Here is a 17,230-nt window from a genome sequence, read left to right on the forward strand (position 1 = left end):
AGGCATGCATATTCAAATACAGAGATATGTAAACAGGCAGAATACGGCACTGTGGTCGACAACGCTGATATAAGACAAGAAAGGTATGGTGTAGTTGTTAGATCGGTTACTGGTGCTACAAGGGCAGATTATCAAGATTTAAATGAGTTTCAACATGGTGTGACAGTCGGCGCACGAGCGATGGGGCAAAGCGTATGGACTTTTGTTTAAAAAAGAGTTTATTAAGAAATACAAAAATAATGCACTAAATACAGTAACTGGCACGTATTGTTTATAAGGACGTGACTGCCTATGCTTACTTATAACTTACACGTAGTGGAAATATTAAACAGAAGTATACCGACCAGAAGCCTGGTGTTTAGGAAGTAATGATGGAATAAACCAAAACATAGAAAAACAACAGAAACTATAAGGACAAGAGAACTGATGTTTCTTGGCCATTATAAGGACGAATGACAATAAGCTGACAGAAAAAAACCTTCAAGAGTCTGTGGAGACGGAAATTAACAACAAGTTGGAACCCAAAAGTTAAAATACATTTAGAATTGGAAAAAGAACAGAAGAAACAGCAGAAACAGATATTTTCAGAAATAAAAATGTTATATTTAGAAGGCTTCCTAGGCAGAAGCAGTGAAACGACACGTGTAATGTGGTGGTGTGAAGAAAGAAAGACGAGGTACAGTGAAGAGATTATGGAATCTTGGAACAAGGAAGAGAGAAAATGAGAATCAGCTGAAATTGTTACGAGCCTAGTTGACCAAGATGGAAGGGGAAAAAGAAGAAAACATCAAAAACCAGCACGTAAGTAAATTAACATATCTTTCTTTCTAGTTAAAAAAAATGCAGTCAGCTTAGACCAATCAACTTTCATTAATACAGTACGTTCGAGCTACGTACGTGGGCTACGCAAGCATCTGGATAGGCAAAGATACAGAATTACTCTCTGCACCGTACTGGCGCTGAGAGCCATAGGTTACGTTGCGTAGCTGCAGCAGCAGAAATTCCAGTGCACCTGTGAGAATTGCTCCGTCCGGCAGAGGTTTATTAAAGCACAGTACTTATGTACCTCTAATTACCTTTATGTAGATATATCCAGGCGGAATGTGCCCTACCAGGAAAGTTCTCCGTCCGTATATGTAATGAACTAGTAAAAGCACACAAAGAAACATCTCGTAGATATGTGGTGCACTTAAGAACTTGAATTAATGGTCTTGTATAAAGAAAACGGTGGTGCGTATTGCCGACACCTGACTCTTGCATTTCAAGGTAGATGTCGAAAACTTTAGACTAAATGCATTACATGATTAAAGGAAATGCTATTTTGTTGAAAATTGTCATGGTGAGACTGTGTCCGTGTGAGAGTAAAATTTGATTCTTACACTAAATTAACAACAGCAACAATCGCCTGTTAATTGTGTTATGTATTAAGAGCAAGAAATGTTCATCATTATACGGCTGTTCACAGTTGATTATATACAGATTGTTCTGTACGTGTCATACAAGCTGATTTTTGACGTCCGTGGAATGGACGTGCCGTGCAATAAAAAGTAGTATAAACAAAAGGAGTACTTTATTTTAGCTTGACCTAAAAACGAATTAAAATAACGCAAACAAGATCCTAAAATAAGAGCTAAGCTGATTTTCTGTTACGTACATTAAAAAACCCAGTGTCCCTCTATAGCCCAGTTTACAGCTTTCTAAGAAGTACGTAGTTCATCGATTAGCAACCATAGTTTGAGGTTTCCTTAACTTTGATGACCTCTACTGCAATGTAACATTTGTTTAGACAGCTCTCTTACAGTTATTCTTTTCTTCTTATTTTTCACGTTTATATACATGATACTTTCATGATTTACTACCCATTTTAAATGTTTAAATTTGTTAAAGTCAATGCTCATTGAGTGTATACCGTATTTGCAGTAACTTACTACAGGTTAATTTTCTGTTATAACATTTATTTACAAGGGCCCACCGTATGGGCAGCCAACCAGAACATTTTTTCTGGGCTCCAAAATTTAGAGGCCCCATTTTGGGTGTGAGAATAGCGTTAAATACTCAATAATGGAGAAACATTACTGGATGAGAACATAAAATGTAAGTTGTAGTCATGCGAATGATTTTCATCGCACCGATTATCCCCACTTTCATTATTATGAAAACGTCTCTCACTGCGGGGCATGTTGATGTGCGATCCAGAGCTTCCGTTTGACTTTCGCCGGTCCCTGCGGTGGCCATGGTTCTCCGGTCGCCTCGAGGCATCACTGTCGCGATTGTTTGACTTCTTTTTATGCAGATCGCTGGAGATCGATTGGTAGCCATGGGCCATTCGCGGTATGCAACCCTCAGTGCGCAAGACGTACTCGCATTTCCCCGGCTTTTTAAAGGTAGGTGCACCTATAATTAAGCTGTCATTCAGATGGAAGGATACTAGACTGTCGTAAATTGGTTATCGACTCGAAACAATAAAAGCGTTTTCAAATAAAATAAACATTTAATTTAGGTATCCAACGGCCGTTCATTGAATCAGTACAATATTGTTCCAAATAGGAATGCATGTTATGGTTATAACACCTTACATTTTTGTTTTATGAAAATAGCTTCTTGAATCAATAATATGAGGCCTTTTATAGGTTCTTTGTCGCGATAAAACGCGTTTTATAATAATAATAATGAAGTAACTAAACTCAATGAAATCTAAAAATCAAGAATTATGAAACTGCTTTAGTGATAACAATATTTATCATTTGCTGAAATATTTGTTGTTGTAAAATAGAAATATAACAACAATAAACTTTCTTGAAGTTCACAAAATAGAAAATATTTTTGTAGTCTATAAATATTCATATATTGATTAATGGAATATAAGTTATGTTAGTTACGTTAACTCTTTTAGTGCCAAAACTTTTCCAGCATAAGACTAAAGTGTGCATGTCAGATTGTACCCTTTGGAGATAACAATGAATAAATCTGCTCGATTTATGCACTTAAGTCTACTTTGACATGTGGCATGGTAAGTATTTACACTAATGAGTTAGAAAACGAATGTTCACCAGTGTCACATAACGGGTCAGCTACAGTTTTAGCTTGCTTAGAACAACGAAAAACTTCTCTTTTTATATTTTTATAGTTACATTGTTTTAGTCTGAGTTAAGAAAGTGCCTTTTCCACTCTGCCAATTGGTCAAGGAAAACTGTTTGGTTACCAGTACAAAAAAAAAATAGACTAGAAAAAGAAGTAGAAAGACAGAAACAATTTTGTACGTTAAAACGTTACATCCCGACTTATACCAAAATAAATCACAGCTTTCAGAATTCAACATATGGTACAGTTATAAATGAAAGCATGGAATCGTTAAAAGGTGATAATGGCGAACTGGATGAAAGCGTTGATAAAACTGACACCAATATGACACCCACACAAAGCATTCTACAGACTTTGAATACGGATCCAGCATCATAGCAATGAATTTTAGGAGAAGCAGAAATAAGTTTTCAGTAAGACAAGGTGAACATAAACCGCCCCATAGTTACAAATATCTTCCCTATGACACTGGTCGACATTTTAGCACACATTATTAAAGACGAATTTTAAGCAATTGAGAGTAGCTTTGCATGACTGGTTAGTGGTCTCTCTTTCACAACACTACGTTTATTATTGCTGTTGCAAAATTTTAAGGGCATGAAACTTCCAAGGAATATGTCCAGGCCCAAAAATCATGACTAGAAATGAACCAAAGACAAAATTATTGTAAAGGCTTAGATGTGGCCGCTCAAAGAGTTATTAATTCCGAAATAAATTGTTGAAATGAGGTGCTTCTAAGATTCGTAGCAATACTAAAATGCTTGCTAAAAGCTGTCTGGGTTTAAAAGGTACAAGCGACAAGCTGTGCGAGTAAATTAACAGTAATTTTTTAAAAGCAGTTGAGTTGCAGTCTGAATCTGAGACGATTATGGAAGATCGCTTCCACAGAGTACTAAACAAATAAGGGACTAATGCCCACTATCTCAGGAAATATCTATGAAATGAAGTATTATGTCAACTGCAAAACGAAATAATAAGTAGGCTGCAGGTACTTGTAAAGTCTCATGTTACGGATTAACTTGTTCAAAAATCAAATATTTTGCCACAAATTTAGACTGTACTCCTGACATTGGTAACGTAAAACAAACGACTCTTCTAATCAGATGGGTTTCAGTCAGTTAATTTGACACTGGTGTTTAAATTAAGATTAATGGAAGCGTTTTAGCTTCTTACACGTAGAAAATCCGCAGTAGAAAATTCCTGATATTATTATTGAGCAACTTAATGATTCGGTTTGAATTTGCAGGATGTCAGAGAGTAGGGGTACAACCATAGGTCCAATAATTTGTCAGCATACCATGTTCTCTCAATCTTTTTTTTATTAATTGCATGGCAAAGGCAGCCTTGGAAGTAGCCAATTTCTTGAACATTATATATATATATATATATATATATATATATATATATATATATATATATATATATATATATATATATTTCATTGGGCAACACTTTTAAAACATGTTCAGTGTTTCATTTTAAAACTGTTGAATGACAGTGTGTGGTAGAGTAAGGCAAAGGCCTTCAAGCCTTTGAGATTCAAATTTGGAGATGTATACAATGCCTTGATAAGCATTTATGAAAACCAAGAAATTTATAGTTCTACAAGAGATGAAGCCTTGGCCTTATTACATAGTATTAAACGTGTTTACTAATTAAGTGAAATAAAATACTAAATTCCATTAATCCAGTAAGCTATTTGACGAAAACAAAAGGTTTTGAGCAAGTCTTTGCACTTGATCTTTTATGAAACTGCAAAATATTTTTTTACGAATCTTCCATCTGAATCATCGTTCAATGAAGCTATTATTGATGCAAAGGAATTCGCTGCCACAATTGATGTGGATGCTAATTTTTTCATAAACAGTAACACAACAATGTGTGACAAGAGTAAAACGGAATTTTTCATACAAAGCAAAAGATAAATCCTTCGAAGATCCAAAAGAACAACATAAACATTTTTTTCTTAATTTTTTAATCAATCAAGCACTAAATGGACAAGTTACTATGAGTATATTTTAGCAGTTTCGTAATAATAGTGATTTTCAATTCTTGTATAGTATATACAATTTAGATACTGTGCCCAAAGAACCACCACTAAATCACACAGGAATTTAGTTTGTGTTTCAAATGATGGTGGCTATGTTGCATAAATGGGCTACAAATAGGTGTAAAACTTCATCATTTTCCCCACTTTTGGATAACAAGTTAAGGATAAACAATGTGCTGAAGTGCATAACAAGGTAAAATTTCCCCGAAATCTTATTATTTGTTTAAGAATATTGCAAACGATACCAACAACTGCAGCAAGTGGTGAAAAGAGTTTACCTAAATTAAAATTAATTAAGAACTTTTTATGTTCGACTACTACATAGAATGGTCTTAATGATTGGGCATTTTGGCAACAGAGCAAGAAATTGTTGGTCAAGAAAATTTAAATGATGTAACAACAAGCTAATACAACAGAAAGTGATAAACATATAACCTTATATTATTTTCAAGAATGGCATTTGAAAATTTTAAATATGGTTAAGAATACGTGCTGAGCACAGATATTTCTTAATTTCTGCTATTCTGGCAACTTGATTATCACTATCTTATGTCATGTGTTTGTTTCCAAATATGTGCCCCTATTAAAATTTGAATATAATTATATGATTTTTAATGAAAATAAAAATATAAATTGATTCTTAAAGGGCGGCAATTTGTCTTTTTGCCTGGGGCGATATAACTAATAAAGAGTACCCTGTTATTTACATTTGTAATTTCTCTAACAAACACAATCTGTGGCACCGTTTTGTAATTATAAATCACCAAGCAATATATATGAACATACGTTAGAGGGAAATATTTACGTATATATGTGTGGGGGTCTACGCTACCTGTCTCTTCAATGTTCGGCGAAATCTGCACTTGTAAGCAGTCAACACTATTAGGAGACGTCCAAGGAATTTCGATGTCAGTAACACAAAATCAACTCAGCTCTTATCTTAAAAAAGTAGTTCCGTCGTTTTAAGTCATCGTTTTTTTTTTTTAATTTGTGGTAAGTTCCTATGGTACGAAACTGCTGAGGTAATCGGTCTGTAGGGTTACACACTACTTAATCTAACTTAAACTAACTTACGCTAAGGAATACACACACACCCATGCCCGAGAGAGGACTCGAACATCCGAGGGGGTGGAGTCGCGCGAACCGCACAAGGCGCCTTAGACCACGCGGCTATCCAGCACGGCGCAGTCATCGTTTGATCCCATGAAAATAAACTAATAGTTTTGATTACACCCTTTTCTCCTGTAGGGCATCACCATTCAAGGACCTTTCGCCACAACGAAAATTAGCAAACGTTAGATGAATGGCAAAGGCAAGTGTAATTTTAATGAGAATAACCGTCTCTTTACGAAACTGTCGGTTCGATACTTGTAACAGTGTTTTTATTTTTGGTATATTGCGTAATTAACGGTCTCTGGTATCTCTGTTTACTTATAGTCAGAGTTAAAAATAATTAAATGCATACTTGTGTTTGCAGGTGACACAAATCCTATTGTGAAAAGGAAGAATGTAAGAGAACACGTAGACCGAAGACAATCTAAGAACTTCATGTTTCTATAACTCTACACTGAAGTGGAAGGACTGTGTTGAGCTTGAGTCTTCAATAATTTATTTTTCATATTGTAGGGACTTGAAGTAAACAATAATTCAGAACAAATATCGTAAATGACCAAGTCTTGCTCTATTAAGGCTGAATACAAAAGTGATTACAAGAATAATTAAAATCGAAGATTACAGAATAAACCCCAAAAACTAAAACGGAAGGTAAACATAATATTAAAAATGGTAAATGCCAGGAAATAAAAGCAACTGAGAATCAATATACAAGATTTTTAGTAGTTCAAAGAAAATGGAATCAGAGCTAAGTAAAATCGCACTACACAAGAGACACAAAAGACACATGAGAGTTACTTTAGTTCATAGTGCCCTCAGGTCTGGCCAAATCAGATAGTGACGTGAAATCAGTTATCACTAAGCTTAACTTACCTCAAAAAAACGTACTATCCGTATGGACAAATACCACTAACCGGAAATACAATTTGGTTCACTGAATATTAATGTGAGAATTGTCCGATATAATCTTCGCCAATGTACTCAGAATCAGGGAGTGATCAATTAATCACACGTCGGTTAACCTCGGTATAAAAATTAGACAGTAAACATTTACATGGATTAGCAGTCCATTTACGCCACACAGTAATACTGTCTCTGCTTTCCTGTAAATAAAATTCCGGCCGCAAATCGGGCAGACTTACCAAAAACTTTCTCTACACAACCAGCTTAAGGCGCTGCCCCAGATCGTGCTGTCTAGGAACAGCAAGGAACGGACCGCTGGAACCGAAAGAGCAGCGGACCTCCACTATTCGGAACTGTACACTCGTGCTGTCCGCTGTCAACTTGCCAACGGCCACCCAGGCACCGTCCTATGCGTTGGTCCTATTCGGCTCCTTCACAGCATTCCATCTTGAAGCCACACTGGGCCTTCCTCGTTGCCTCAGGGCGGCATTAAGGGTGCGCCACTACCGATAAAAGCGTACTGCCGTATAGGGCGAGAGAATTGCAGCAGACTGTGTCACCAAGTAATTTCACGTCATTTTAATGTCCCCAACATGTGACGTTTTGTTACATCACATACTCCCGGCGCCAAACCCCAAACCACTGGGGGAAGAATCAGGATAAAATCTCACTCTAATGCTCTACTGATTTATTTTGCTTTTGTTTCATTTAATGTTACATCGTTGAGCTTCTGTAAATGTTGTTTGATTGAATCGATAACACAAAAGAGCATATTCCTTTCTTTGTAAAAACTTTGATGTCATGGTTTGATTCTATGTAATGTAGTATACCTGTCATTTAAATTCTTTGTCCCAATTGGAGGGAGTCAAAACTTACTGTAGATATTTGAAATTTGTTTAAATTATTTTTTTAGAACTACCTATATGTGCAAATGATATGTTTTGTTTAAAATGATAGTTTGCTGTTATGTAAACTACTGACATTCACTTAGAATTCTTAGTTATCTTGTGTCTAAGAGATAGTGTGATTCCCCTCGGGAACGGAACTTAGTAGAGCGCGCAAATTGTGGTTGGCCTAGGTAAAAAAGGTGGAACAAGAGTCAGTCGGGGACGAGCTACCAAACTGTGCACTGCCCATGTAACAGTTGTATATTGTGCTGGTTCCGAGAGAGGCTTTTCCTGCCGCTTTTCAATGTCTCGAATGGATGGATAAATAGCTGGAACTATTCTGGAATTGGTATCTATCATCGCCACCAAGTAAGTGTCCAAGGAATAGAAAAGCAACTGGAATCACTCAACAGAGGAAAGTCCACTGGACCTGACGGGATACCAATTCGATTCTACACAGAGTACGCAAAAGAACTTGCCCCCCTTCTAACAGCCGTGTACCGCAAGTCTCTAGAGGAACAGATGGTTCCAAATGATTGGAAAAGAGCACAGGTAGTCCCAGTCTTCAAGAAGGGTCGTCGAGCAGATGCGCAAAACTATAGACCTATATCTTTGACGTCGATCTGTTGTAGAATTTTAGAACATGTTTTTTGCTCGAGTATCATGTCGTTCTTGGAAACTCAGAATCTACTATGTAGGAATCAACATGGATTCCGGAAACAGCGATCGTGTGAAACCCAACTCGCTTTATTTGTTCATGAGACCCAGAAAATATTAGATACGGGCTCCCAGGTAGATGCTATTTTTCTTGACTTCCGGAAGGCGTTCGATACAGTTCCGCACTGTCGCCTGATAAACAAAGTAAGAGCCTACGGAATATCAGACCAGTTGTGTGGCTGGATTGAAGAGTTTTTAGCAAACAGAACACAGCATGTTGTTATCAACGGAGAGACGTCTACAGACGTTAAAGTAACCTCTGGCGTGCCACAGGGGAGTGTTATGGGACCATTGCTTTTCACAATATATATAAATGACCTAGTAGATAGTGTCGGAAGTTCCATGCGGCTTTTCGCGGATGATGCTGTAGTATACAGAGAAGTTGCAGCATTAGAAAATTGTAGCGAAATGAGGGAAGATCTGCAGCGGATAGGCACTTGGTGCAGGGAGTGGCAACTGACCCTTAATATAGACAAATGTAATGTATTGCGAATACATAGAAAGAAGGATCCTTTATTGTATGATTATATGATAGCGGAACAAACACTGGTAGCAGTTACTTCTGTAAAATATCTGGGAGTATGCGTGCGGAACGATTTGAAGTGGAATGATCATATAAAATTAATTGTTGGTAAGGCGGGTACTAGGTTGAGATTCATTGGGAGAGTCCTTAGAAAATGTAGTCCATCAACAAAGGAGGTGGCTTACAAAACACTCGTTCGACCTATACTTGAGTATTGCTCATCAGTGTGGGATCCGTACCAGATAGGGTTGACGGAGGAGATAGAGAAGATCCAAAGAAGAGCGGCGCGTTTCGTCACAGGGTTATTTGGTAACCGTGATAGCGTTACGGAGATGTTTAACAAACTCAAGTGGCAGACTCTGCAAGAGAGGCGCTCTGCATCGCGGTGTAGCTTGCTCGCCAGGTTTCGAGAGGGTGCGTTTCTGGATGAGGTATCGAATATATTGCTTCCCCCTACTTATACCTCCCGAGGAGATCACGAATGTAAAATTAGAGAGATTAGAGCGCGCACAGAGGCTTTCAGACAGTCGTTCTTCCCGCGAACCATACGCGACTGGAACAGGAAAGGGAGATAATGACAGTGGCACGTAAAGTGCCCTCCGCCACACACCGTTGGGTGGCTTGCGGAGTATAAATGTAGATGTAGATGTAGGGACAGAGTCCAGCAATTCTGCCTGCTAATCCACCTACCAACATGCAGTTGCAACCACATTGCGCAATCACTGTAACGGAATACTATAATAATGTTCAGTGAAGGATCAGCTTATTGGATGTGTTAGTGTGCTCAAATATAAGGTAACTTATAACTGAATTCATGTACTTATCTTGATTTTTCCCTATCAAAACACCTCTCAGGTTCCTCTCCATTTGAACTATGATTACCGAGTGTCCTAGTTTGTGGGAAAAATGAAAGCCTCAAAGCCAAATGGTTAATTAAATAATGATGTCTGAACTTTGGTAAGAAGGGATAATTCAGATTTACTGTGGATTTACTGAAATCGTGGGAGGTAGTAAATGTAGTTTTGTGAAAGCCTTTCAGTGACGGAAACAGTCCGATTTAAAGTTTTGTGGAGTTTCAAAGTCACCTATTTAATCATTTACTTGAAAGTAGAAGACTGTGGTAATAAAGACAATTTGCTGTTTCTTTTAAAGATTAAAAGTTCTTATAACTGTGGCTTATAAAGTTTTGCTTAGTTAATGATCATAGTGCTGCCTGTAGTAAATATTATAAGGTGAGTCAGTTTCTTGCAAATTTGTCAACATTGCGTCTCACTGTAGTAAAAGTGGAAAACTGCAATAGTGGAAAGTTATATACTCATGCTTGCTAAGTACTTGTTTCTTTTGTGTAATAAAAGTGCATATTAATGTTGTAACAGGATCCACAGTTTGCCTATTGTGCTTATACTGCATAACGATTAATAGAAAGACAACTATCTATGAAAACAGTAACTTCTTTGTTCGAAAGACAATGAAGAGTAATCTGTTAGTGGATTCCATTTAACTTTCACTCTAAATAGAAAAGTATTTAGCTAAGAGAGGCTTAACCTGTGACCAGTTCATAATTTTGCAGTGAACTACATTTATAAATTTATGTCAACTAAGAAAGTGTTTGAAAAATAACTCTTAACCTATGTCCTATTTATGATTCTGCAGTGAATATTGATAGTTATGTTATAAAGCTTATTCAGTTTGAATAAGCCCTGAAAGTAATAGTGTGTTCCGTTATCTGTTACATTTTAGAAAATAGTTTGTGCTGCTCTAGCTGTTAGTTCCAATCTTAACGTTGACATATGCAGGTGTCAGAGTTCGTTGCACTCGCGTGTGCAAAGTATAGCTTGTGTTTGTCCGTTAAAGTTACTAATAACTATTTTCTTGAACAAGAATGTTAATCATTCTCTTGCCTAATTAGGCTGGTGACCGTTTTCTCTATCCTTTAAACAGTGTGGATAGGTTAAATATTATTTATTACTGTTTAAATAAATTACGTATTTCTGACTTCCGCTTCCGATACGCCACCTCACGGTCAACATAACAAAATTCCTCTCAGAGGGTAACACTGCTCTGTTCCTTTATACCATAATTAATCTAACAAAATAGTTCCATTTTACAAACTGCCTGCAACTTTAAGGTTATGGTATAGCAGTAGCGGACAGGAGTGTTATATAGTGAATTAGACCGTAAGAACAGTACACCAACCTTCAGCCCTCAGCCTCGCTTGTGTTTTGGCTCCCTTACGGCGTGATGTATTGGATGATCTGAACAGGACCTCTTGAATGTGGCAAGACCTTTCCCGTAGTCTTGTCTGCCCCTTTAATTATAGAAAAAGAATTTTTATAAGTACCTGTTAACCTAGCTTCAGTGATGTGGGCTGTCTCCCGACATTGTACAGTTGACCAAATTTTTTATGACTCATTTTCTAAATCCTCCTTACTCGTTTCCACATCTTCCAGACTTGTGGAGCGTCACTCATTTCTGGTAAAAAATCGTTCAGACACCTTAAGTTCGAACAAAGTGAGTTGGCGAGGTCTCTTCTAGTGCTTACGATTACCCAAGTTGAGCGAGTAACTAAGCCCAAAAAGCGACGTATCCCCCATAACATGATAATTTGATGACCGAATATGAGCGCTGTATGTTAAGTTGCGATTGACGCGCTTCGCAAGTAAGACATATGGGCAATATGAGGATGAGGTGGTCGTATGAGCGAATTATATCTCGAAATAAGAGTTCGTAAAGGCAACCGAAGTGAATACTGCAGTCTTATAATGTTCTACATAGTCCAAAGGAATCGAAAAATGCCTTTAAAAACTTAACAGTCATCGGTACCATGATATTCCTCACTGCATTAAGCAACAGTTATGTGTCCATGCATCCAGACAAATTAACGCATATTGGTTCCCATATATTGACTATGGAAATGTACCAATATTGTCAAATACAGCATAGTCTACAGTTATCGTCTATCCCTGCTTATCGTCAATAATGGGATGTCTAGGAAACCCGCTTTTTCGGATCACTAGACAACATTTCAAACAAATCGTATTAATGAGTTTTATTACAATATGAAAAGAGACAACACTTTGACAATTACACAGAAGTGTCACAAGCAATGGGCGACATACGAAATAAACAAGCTTCTTCGGTATATACAATGCCAAGTCGGAGGTACATAGAGATGACACGCGAAGAAATTAGAGCTGACGCTTCTATCCAAATGGCTAGTCTTGAAGCTGTCTTGAACTGGTCGTCGCCAGTCGGTCGCGGCGCTTATGTCCTCTTCACGTAGAGGCCGCTGCTGTTCCATTGTCATCCTGGAGAGGGGTCGGTCAGCCATTTCTTCTCTCATCTCTTCTGTATCATTGGCGATTGGCGTGCCGGCGCTTGATTTTACGCCGTAAGAAATACAATCAATGTATATTTTCTGTATAGGCTCTTTTGTAATGGTGGTGCTCAACAATCCTTGGTGGGTGTTCTGGACTGGCTTACTTAAATAATAGATTTAACATGAATAGACTAAAATCCAAATACTGTTGTGCATACCTTTGACAGAAACGTTTTCGCGAATCTTCATCTTTGTCTTATAATTTGCCAAATAACCACCTATGAGTGCTTGGTGAATGTATCTCCATAGACTTGGAGTCAATTCAGATGGTAATAGAGTCCTATTTCCCTGACGTTACCAAGCTGGGTGACATAACATATGTCACCTTAGAACATACACTCCTGGAAATTGAAATAAGAACACCGTGAATCCATTGTCCCAGGAAGGGGAAACTTTATTGACACATTCCTGGGGACAGATACATCACATGATCACACTGACAGAACCACAGGCACATAGACACAGGCAACAGAGCATGCACAATGTCGGCACTAGTACAGTGTATATCCACCTTTCGCAGCAATGCAGGCTGCTATTCTCCCATGGAGACGATCGTAGAGATGCTGGATGTAGTCCTGTGGAACGGCTTGCCATGCCATTTCCACCTGGCGCCTCAGTTGGACCAGCGTTCGTGCTGGACGTGCAGACCGCGTGAGACGACGCTTCATCCAGTCCCAAACATGCTCAATGGGGGACAGATCCGGAGATCTTGCTGGCCAGGGTAGTTGACTTACACCTTCTAGAGCACGTTGGGTGGCACGGGATACATGCGGACGTGCATTGTCCTGTTGGAACAGCAAGTTCCCTTGCCGGTCTAGGAATGGTACAACGATGGGTTCGATGACGGTTTGGATGTACCGTGCACTATTCAGCGTCCCCTCGACGATCACCAGTGGTGTACGGCCAGTGTAGGAGATCGCTCCCCACACCATGATGCCGGGTGTTGGCCCTGTGTGCCTCGGTCGTATGCAGTCCTGATTGTGGCGCTCACCTGCACGGCGCCAAACACGCATACGACCATCATTGGCACCAAGGCAGAAGCGACTCTCATCGCTGAAGACGACACGTCTCCATTCGTCCCTCCATTCACGCCTGTCGCGACACCACTGGAGGCGGGCTGCACGATGTTGGGGCGTGACCGGAAGACGGCCTAACGGTGTGCGGGACCGTAGCCCAGCTTCATGGAGACGGTTGCGAATGGTCCTCGCCGATACCCCAGGAGCAACAGTGTCCCTAATTTGCTGGGAAGTGGCGGTGCGGTCCCCTACGGCACTGCGTAGGATCCTACGGTCTTGGCGTGCATCCGTGCGTCGCTGCGGTCCGGTCCCAGGTCGACGGGCACGTGCACCTTCCGCCGACCACTGGCGACAACATCGATGTACTGTGGAGACCTCACGCCCCACGTGTTGAGCAATTCGGCGGTACGTCCACCCGGCCTCCCGCATGCCTACTATACGCCCTCGCACAAAGTCCGTCAACTGCACATACGGTTCACGTCCACGCTGTCGCGGCATGCTACCAGTGTTAAAGACTGCGATGGAGCTCCGTATGCCACGGCATACCTAGTGTGTCCGCTGTGCCGTGCGTGTGATCATTGCTTGTACAGCCCTCTCGTAGTGTCCGGAGCAAATATGGTGGGTCTGACACACCGGTGTCAATGTGTTCTTTTTTCCATTTCCAGGAGTGTACAATCTCACTTCCTCCCCCTCTTCAACCACTCATCAATTGGAGAGAGATGTGTGTCTGAACCTTCTTGTTCTGCTACGTCGTTAAAAAAGAGCGGAAGCGTCTTCAAAATTAGGCACACTATGTCATCTGAATCACGAAACGCTTTTGTCCCTCATTCTCAAATTCCCCCTCATTCTCCACTCCAAACTTACAGCCAAAACTATCAGTCACAGTATTCTTCATTCCATGGATATGTTGTTGTTGTCTTCAGTCCTGATACTGGTTTGATGCAGCTCTCCATGCTACTCTATCCTGTGCAAGCTTCTTCATCTCCCAGTACCTACTGCAACCTACATCCTTCTGAATCTGCTTAGTGTATTCATCTCTTGGTCTCCCCCTGCGATTTTTACCCTCCACGCTGCCTTCCAATACTAAATTGGTGATCCCTTGATGCCTCAGAACGTGTCCTACCAACCGATCCTTTCTTCTGGTCAAGTTGTGCCACAAACTTCTCTTCTCCCCAATCCTATTCAATACTTCCTCATGAGTTATGTGATCTACCCATCTAATCTTCAGCATTCTTCTGTAGCAACACATTTCAAAAGCTTCTATTCTCTTCTTGTCCAAACTATTTACCGTCCATGTTTCACTTCCATACATGGCTACAATCCATACCAATACTTTCAGAAATGACTTCCTGATACTGAAATCTATACTCGATGTTAACAAATTTCTCTTCTTCAGAAACGCTTTCCTTGCCATTGCCAGTCTGCATTTTATATCCTCTCTACTTCGACCATCATCAGTTATTTTGCTCCCCAAATAGCAAAACTCCTTTACTACTTTAGGTGTCTCATTTCCTAATCTAATACCCTCAACATCACCCGACTTAATTCGACTACATTCCATTATCCTCGTTTTGCTTTTGTTGATGTTCATCTTATATCCTCCCTTCAAGACACCATCCATTCCGTTCAACTGCTCTTCCAAGTCCTTTGCTGTCTCTGACAGAATTACAATGTCATCGGCGAACCTCAAAGTTTTTATTTCTTCTCCATGGATTTTAATACCTACTCCAAATTTTTCTTTTGTTTCCTTTACTGCTTGCTCAATATACAGATTGAATAACATTGGGGAGAGGCTACAACCCTGTCTCACTCCCTTCCCAACCGCTGCTTCCCTCTCATGCCCCTCGACTCTTATAACTGCCATCTGGTTTCTGTACAAATTGTAAATAGCCTTTCGCTCCCTGTATTTTACCCCTGCCACCTTTAGAATTTGAAAGAGAGTATTCCAGTCAACATTGTCAAAACCTTTCTCTAAGTCTACAAATGCTAGAAACGTAGGTTTGCCTTTCCTTAATCTTTCTTCTAAGGTAAGTCGTAAGGTCAGTATTGCCTCACGTGTTCCAGTATTTCTACGGAATCCAAACTGATCTTCCCCGAGGTCGGCTTCTACTAGTTTTTCCATTCGTCTGTAAAGAATTCGTGTTAGTATTTTGCAGCTGTGGCTTATTAAACTGATTGTTCGGTAATTTTCACATCTGTCAACACCTGCTTTCTTTGGGATTAGAATTATTACATTCTTCTTGAAGTCTGAGGGTATTTCGCCTGTTTCATACATCTTGCTCACCAGATGGTAGAGTTTTGTCATGACTGGCTCTCCCAAGGCCGTCAGTAGTTCTACTGGAATGTTGTCTACTCCGGGGGCCTTGTTTCGGCTCAGGTCTTTCAGTACTCTGTCAAACTCTTCACGCAGTATCGTATCTCCCATTTCATCTTCATCTACATCCTCTTCCATTTCCATAATATTGTCCTCAAGTACATCGCCCCTGTATAGACCCTCTATATACTCCTTCTACCTTTCTGCTTTCCCTTCTTTGCTTAGAACTGGGTTTCCATCTGAGCTCTTCATGTTCATACAAGTGGTTCTCTTATCTCCAAAGGTCTCTTTAATTTTCCTGTAGGCGGTATCTATCTTACCCCTAGTGAGATAAGCCTCTACATCCTTACATTTGTACTCTAGCCATCCCTGCTTAGCCATTCTGCACTTCCTGTCGATCTCATTTTTGAGACGTTTGTATTCCTTTTTGCCTGCTTCATTTACTGCATTTTTATATTTTCTCCTTTCATCAATTAAATTCAATATTTCTTCTGTTACCCAAGGATTTCTACTAGCCCTCGTCTTTTTACCTACTTGATCCTCTGCTGCCTTCACTACTTCATCCCTCAAAGCTACCCATTCTTCTTCTACTGTATTTCTTTCCCCCATTCCTGTCAATTGTTCCCTTATGCTCTCCCTGAAACTCTGTACAACCTCTGGTTCTTTCAGTTTATCTAGGTCCCATCTCCTTAAATTCCCACCTTTTTGCAGTTTCTTCAGTTTTAATCTACAGGTCATAACCAATAGATTGTGGTCAGAGTCCACATCTGCCCCTGGAAATGTCTTACAATTTAAAACCTGGTTCCTAAATCTCTGTCTTACCATTATATAATCTATCTGATACCTTTTAGTATCTCCAGGGTTCTTCCATGTATACAACCTTCTATCATGATTCTTAAACCAAGTGTTAGCTATGATTAAGTTGAGCTCTGTGCAAAATTCTACCAGGCGGCTTCCTCTCTCATTTCTTAGCCCCAATCCATATTCACCTACTACGTTTCCTTCTCTCCCTTTTCCTACACTCGAATTCCAGTCACCCATGACTATTAAATTTTCGTCTCCCTTCACTATCTGAATAATTTATTTTATTTCATCATACATTTCTTCAATTTCTTCGTCATCTGCAGAGCTAGTTGGCATATAAACTTGTACTACTGTAGTAGGTGTGGGCTTCGTATCTATCTTGGCCACAATAATGCGTTCACTATGCTGTTTGTAGTAGCTTACCCGCATTCCTATTTTCCTAT

This window comes from Schistocerca cancellata, chromosome 1 (assembly GCF_023864275.1).
Source record: "Schistocerca cancellata isolate TAMUIC-IGC-003103 chromosome 1, iqSchCanc2.1, whole genome shotgun sequence".
NCBI lineage: Eukaryota > Metazoa > Arthropoda > Insecta > Orthoptera > Acrididae > Schistocerca > Schistocerca cancellata.